Source organism: Rhododendron vialii, chromosome 11a, assembly GCF_030253575.1.
Source record: "Rhododendron vialii isolate Sample 1 chromosome 11a, ASM3025357v1".
NCBI classification, from domain to species: Eukaryota; Viridiplantae; Streptophyta; class Magnoliopsida; order Ericales; family Ericaceae; genus Rhododendron; species Rhododendron vialii.
The window spans coordinates 15861619-15869162 of record NC_080567.1 but is presented as its reverse complement, the minus strand read 5'-3'; positions in this window follow the sequence as shown (position 1 = coordinate 15869162).

Below are 7544 nucleotides of genomic sequence, written 5' to 3'. Positions count from 1 at the left end.
GAGATGGATTTTGATGTACCCCAACTCTAAAATTCTCAAATTCCCCCGACCCCACCTCAAAACCCGACCGGATCATGAAAATTTTCCCTGTTCTCGCCCCTATAGGATAACGAGTTTACCCTCCCGTCTTTTTTTGTTGCTCAATTCTCAATCAGAAGAATGTAATAATGAAACAACTCATGTGAGAAAAAAAATCTTGCACAATGTATTCACGTTCAATACATTATATATATATATACACACACACACACACACAGTCTGGAGCAAGTCCACACCTTTACGGTCCGCACCCGTCCGCACCTCTCATTTTCCGATTGAATTTCGATGATCCGAGCCGCTCAATGTGTTCAGAACGTGATTTTAAGGGTACCCGCGAGAAATCAGCAAAAAAAAAGACCGAGAAGGGCTTGATCTGAACAGTTTTTTTCTGAACCGTTCAAAAAAAAAACTGCTCAGATCAAGCCCTTCCCGATCATTTTTTTTGTTGATTTCACGTGAGTACCCTTAAAATCACGTTCTGATCACATTGAGCAGCTCGGATCATCGAAATTCAATCGGGAAATGTGAGAAATGGGGAGGTGCGGACCGGAGCTTCGGTCCACACCTCCTGACTTGATCCTGACTGTGTGTGTGTGTGTGTGTGTGTGTGTGTGTGTATATCTATATAATAAAACAGAACTGTGTTTGAATCTAAAAGACAACCAACGCTCTAGATTTATCCCTCTTTGTGCATAAATCTGGATCCTTCATTCTACATTCCTTTTAGGTTTTATAAGTTTTACATGTTTCCTATATGGGAGAAAACTGAACATATCCCCTTTCCTTTTTTAATTGATTATTTTGAATCCTTGGATTTATATTCATAAATCCTACGGTTGAGAAACCTTCCTATTTCATGAATTTTTTTTTACTTTTAAGAATTAAATAATAAATATCATGGAAGTAAGAAGAAAACAATATCTGCCATAATCGTTGCCATTAGGAAACCAATCAAGCATATTTTTCTTTCCTTATTTTTAGAATCCTAAATTTCTAGGATTTGTATTACTAGAGAACAAGAAGGTCAGCTGAATTGACATTAGTACGGTAAAATCGTTAAGGAGATAAAGTAAATAGAAAGGAACCATCTCCTAATACAGTAGAATCATAAATCAAGACCGCTGGCTGAATTGCCATTAACGCGGAGAATCATGTTTAACATATCTTATTTGTTACCTTATTCAACAAAAAATTACGAAGCATTCCTTACATTCTAATGGCGGGGTCAACGATATTATATAGTAAATAGAATTCATGAATTTTCACGTCTTTCCTTAAAAGGACTTTATATCCAAATTGGCCATTGCAAATGTAGGAAATAAATTATAGATAAAAATTTTGCGCATTGATCTTAAATTATACTCCTAATTAGGAATTGTTTTAAATAGAGCAATATGGTAATGGAGACAAATGTTCAATAATTGATCCCAAAATTTAGCCTACAATTTGAATTTCCTCCTTCAATTCTCCTAAAAAATGATAACTTTTGAAAGCTCATAAAGAAGTATTGCCCTATAGCATAGCCATATTATCGATTATTCATGTTGTTATTTTGGTAATCAACACAATTTTCTTATCGTTTTCGTGTTTGTTTTTCCAATGTTTAGGTGTTTTGAGATCTCTCAGCAGCTGAAATTTTTATTGTGGTTGCAGGTTTGAGTTTATTTTACTATTTCTTTAGAAGTTTTTCCCTTTCAACAGATAGCTCCTTTTTTTTGTATTGGTGTAACTTTGTTGCTTTAATTTGTTTCCCCTTAGGTAGTCTGCTTTTAAGTTCTTACTGGAATCATAAAGGCCAATTGAGTCACTTCTACGAGCTTCCAGATCTAGGTATTTTAAATCAATTCACTCCATTCATGATTCAATCTGCAAGTTTGGATTTCGGGTCTTTTGAGTTTTCTAGAAATTATGAACTCAAATTGGGAATGAGAATCTAGAGTTATTTTTTTGTGTATTGTTATTATTATTGGTTAATGGTCATGGTCAGGTTTTACAAAAGTGTAGTATCATGTTGTGCGGATATGTAAGGTTATCTAGCGGATGTGATTTCGTATATGCTACTATGAAAATGGATTCCTTTGGTGTTTCAAATTAGTAGTATAAATATGAAATCACAATCGAGTTTATCTTTAGCTTTCTTTAGCTCAATTTATAATTTTTTTATATCTTTTACTGTAATATCCTACTTTTAAGTTATGTTGGTTTTAAGTTATGATTTTACGGGTTTTCTATTTTATTTTTTTGCAGCTATTGTGATGCTGAAATCTAAACCATTAAGGCCATTCCCGTGAGTACCGTGCATTAGAAGGTAGTTTCGCTCAATTCATTCTCTTTATAGTATAAGCTACAAGTTGGGGTACCGAATTTGGATTTTTTGAGTTCTAAATTGGCCTAACACAATTCTAAATTAATGGGGTTGATTTTCAAAATTGATTTTAACGCTTATTGTGGTTGCTGATGGCTACTCTCATGTTTTTTTGCTTTGAAATTAAAGGATGACAATGGTTGGAGTGGGCGCAAGTCGATCTTAGTAAAACTGGCCATGGCTCAAGAAAGAGGGGCTTGCAAAAGTGCATTATCTTATTGTGGTGTTGTTGCAAAATTGTTTCGTGAATGTGCTCCTTTAGTTAGGGTACACTATACTGCCATATTGATGATTGAATCATCTTCAAAGATTATGCGGCTATGGGGCAAAACACAGGGTATTAATTTTCATATTAGGATCAATGCTTTTAAGATTCATTCAAGAGTTACAGTTTGAGTATCTGATGTACATAAGTGCAACCTTTTATTTTACTTGGTTTGGAAATTTTATTTTGATCCGAAACGAAGAAGAATAAATTAAGGAAAATGGGAGAACTCACTAATTCGAAACCGGTTAAAAAGAAACTTTCATGTCCGATTTTGAAGATGAGATATCATATCGGGTACTAATGCTATCCCTATTTTTCTTTTGCTAGGTCCATAGCTAAAAAATCTACTTTTCTTACGATTACATAACAAGTATTAATGCTATCCCTATTTTTCACTTGAAGAGTATGTTGGCATAGTGTAAAATTTTTATCCGATATGAAAAATTGATCACATTTGAGGGATTCCGCTAGCCTCGTGGTCATGCGGGGTGTGTTATTATAATAAAATTGGTACAATCCGCTTGAATCTGAGCATGATCCAATATGTGCATGTATTTCGATTTTCAATGTACTTAGAAACTGACTTATCAAAATTTTATTTAATATATTTATAGCGTCTTCTTACATGGGATATACACTTGCATGGAACGTACCCCATGTGACCACTGCCTGATCACTCAAAATAGGAGGCTATGTGACATGTATTTCTAAGACATTGGAAATTTTATAATGACATTTTATTCATTAGGTAAAGTTTTACAAAAGTATAGTTGGTTTTACAGTAATTAATTTTTATTACGTATGTTGGGTGATTTATGGATTTTGAAAATTTGTGTAAAACTTGAATATTATTTGCACCTCGATTTGTCTTGCACATACACCAAAGTTTAGTTTGTTCGTACCCGGCCATTTTTTTTCAACATGTCCTCCCTTTGCTCATTGTTCGACCAGTAGCTTTAGTTTTTTCAAAATGTGTTGCGTCGTGCCTTCAGGCACGGGCATTCGCTAGTATATAATAAGGGAGATAGAGAGAAAGAGACATTAATGTCTTCATCATCTTCTTCTCTCTGTACAAAAGAAGAAGATAAAAATTAGTAATCCTATCTTTTAATTCGGTGCAAAAGAAACTTGAAAATTATTAATCTCTCATCATTATCAATCTCAATCATAATTCTACCTCATTGTCAATTCATCATACCTATAACAATTATCAAATAAAGCCTGAATTATATTTAAGATCAAATCACCAAAAGAATACATAGTAATTTGGAGAGACAAGGCCTATTTTGGAAAAAAGAAAAAAATTGTCTGTATTCAAATGTTTTTCGCATTTGTTAGTTTTGTCAAAACTTTGTGGATGATCGATTTGTTTCCTCAAGAGAAATCGAAAAGTTTAAAAATTATGATAGAAATTTATACTATGTTTTTTAATAAAGACAAAAAATAAGCAAAAAAGTCAAATTTTTTTACGTTTAATTTTTAGCTTATTCAATTCCTTATGTCAAGACAAATCAATAATTTACAAAAAAAATAATAATTAAAGACAAACAAATAATGCAAGGGATTAGTTAGAAACTCGAATGCCTCTGTCAAGACTCGACCATTGGCCTCCCTTGTGGAGTACCAAGAGATAGAAATAAACCACTTAGTTTAAGGCTGCTGATTTTGCCACTCCTTTTTTGTTAACGCCACTTTCCTGCAAGTGTACACTTATAGAGAGTGACGTTAACAAAAAAAAAAAAGGCAAAATCATTTGGGAAAATTGCATATCAGTGGAGAAAGGAGAAAATAATGCCCAAGTGATGGAGTAGTTTTTAGGAATTCAAAATGCATGGAAAGGAGAAAATTATTTCCCAATACATGGAATTCAAAACAAACATGGACACAAATACCCCTTCTCCTATACACGACGTCGTTCCCCTTGCTGTATGCCCTCCCCAAAACGCGTGAAACCCTCCCACCCAAATCATTCTGAAACCCTAGCGCCTTTCTCTCTCTCTAAGTGCGTTGCTCCCTCTCTCCTCCTCTCCGACGACCAGAGAAACCCCTCTTTCTCTCTCTCTCTCTCTCTCTCTGCGTGTGTGTTGCTCTCTCCCTCCATCTCGTTGCTTTGTTGATTCCTCCTCTCTTTGTTGCCAACTGACGACGATAGAGCAGCCTTCTTCCTCGATCGGTATTCAGTGGGTTTGTGGCAGCGCTGATTTGTTGAAAGTGAAGAGGTAATTCCTCGACTACATAACCTTCCCGCATTTTCTTTTTCTTTTTCGATATGCTCTCAAAACCTTGTCCTTTTCACACTTGTCCCCAAATACCACACGAACTTTCTCCTTTTCCTAGGAAAAAAGTTTTTCAAAACTACTAGGAGTACTTTTTTGCTTTTGCCATATTCAGAATCCTTAATTAGGATGTTTTGTTAATTTTATTCGTTGTTTTATTTTTTTCAAGTAGACCAATATAGTAAATTATTATCAAAACGTTTTAAAAATCAAAAATCGACTTGAAAAAAATTTGAAAGAATCTACTTGTTTTGGATAATCATGTTTAGTAATTTTTTAAGCTTTAAGTAATAATTTTTTATTTTTGCTATTCCTCTCGTCAAGATGAACAAAACAATTTAATGCAAAACCAATTTTTTTAAGAAAGATGAAAATAAGATCGAAGATTAGTTTTGTCACTATTTAACCATATCACAATTTTTACACTACCCAAATATAATTTTTAGAGGGGCAATTCCTTACACTATTCTTTTTTGTTCAAACATTTTTCTTAAACTCTTGGTTGAGCTTATCACTTGCTTTCTTTTTTAAAAAGAAAAAGAGTTAACCATATACTATCTTTATGTGACGATAAAAATAATAACGACTAGCAAACAAGCATAGTGAGAGGATGAACGCAAATTTATACATCTTTTATATATAGATAGTATTTATATAAACATCATATGAGTAAAGTACCAAATAGTTTACTCTCTTTAAGAATCTAAGATTTCAGGTTTAAAACCTCTCGGGTGCTATCAACTCTATTAGGGCTGATTCATACAAGGCATTTGCTCCAGCTATAATTGGGGCTTTCGCTCCTGGATAGTGAGATTGACTCCGGTATTGGTCGAGGTGTACATAAGCTAACCCAAACATTAGAATTACTAAAAATATATAAAGCCAGGTAAGAAAGAGAGGGTAAAATTTTTTCGCGATCTGCGTTCTCAATATTTCAAATTTGTCTATTCAAAATAAATAATTTATGAGCAATTGGACGTAAAATTTGTTGAGGATGCAGACAACTTTTAGCAACAGAGTTCTGCGACCCGCGCAGAGAGTTCCGCGGCAGGTGGTCTATGACCAGCGCAGGGAGTTCCGCGACAGGTAGGCACGCAGTCAGGCTCGCGGTAGGTAGCTGCTTGCTCGACCAAAGTGTGTCGTAGTAAAGAGCGCCCTAAGCGTAGGGCTAGGTTGATTGAAGCATAATATCTGGAAGTCCGGAGTCGAATCCACAGGGAGCCAATGGAGCTAGGCCGGAGGTTTGATTTACGAAGGGTTTTTAGTGTTAGAACCACCAACCTTTAGTTCGGCTTTGAGACGGCCAACTTCTGAGTGATGGAAATTCTCTCTACCTCCTAACTTTAATTGAAAATGAAGATCGACTAGAAATTAAAAGCGGCAAGGTCTAGGGGTTCATTCCGCCCATAACTTAGGTCGTTCAATGCTTCCCTTTAATAACTCAAGTGAGAATCATTGTCATTTGATCTCACTCGGAAGATTTAACCATGAAAATCAAGTTTAACTCATACAAAAGGGTTTGGAAATGGAAAGGAACTCATTTAGGCATTTTATCAAACACATAGAGTGCCATGGTTCTAAGCATTGGGTGTTCCAAGGAGACTTGTCTACACACAATCAAAGAAGTTAACAACCCTAAGTTTAGACCAAAGATTAGAGTTCAACAAGTTCTTTGAGGCATTTTGGCAAACACCTAGAGTGACATAGCTCCAAGCATTATATGTGGCAAGAGATCAAGTCCTTGCCTACACATAATCAAAAGGTTAACAACCCTAGATTTTGTTACATAAAAATGAACTTAATCCATTCACAAACCACATTTAAGTACAAGAAATGAGAGAAGCCATTAAACTACCCAAGTCACGGGGTAGAAATCACCCCATGACCAAGCCAAGGAGGCTACCCCTCCATTAGAGATGAACTAAACAAAAAAGATGAAGGAAATGCAAGAAACAGGGTGAAAAACGAGATTAACAACTAAAACATGTATTGAAATTAAGAGTATTTACATGATTCTTGAAGAAATTAAATGGGATATGTAAATCTAAGCTCAATCCATGGAGGATTGAGGCAAAACCTAAGGAGGGAGGTAGAGAGAGAAAGGGAAGGGGGAGAATAGCCCTAATTTCGTGCATAAGGAGTATATATAGCCTCTATCTAAGATAATTGCAAAATTGCCACTGAAACATTTGCAGACTGGGCTCCTACTGGTAGGAGTTCTTCGGAGCAAAATTGTGGCCTCATTGATTTGGTTTCCTACTGGTAGAACTATTTACCTACCGGTAGGACTATTCACAGATTTTTGCCTTCGGCTTACTAAACTTCGTAGGCTCGCTCCGGACACTCTTGAACTCGGATTTTGGTGTTCTTCGAACCGATGGAAAGCTTGTTGAGTCTACTTTCTAACCCAAGTGGTTTGGATCAAAAGTAATTTTTACATCAAAAGATATGACGATTTTACCCTCAGTTGGTTGGAAAATGAATTGTTTTGGGTAACATCTTCTCATCTTCCTCACTTCCCTTGACCCTTGGACATCCCGAGTATGCTTCAAAGCTTCTTTTCATGACTTTTGAGACTTGGTCGCGGAGCACCACG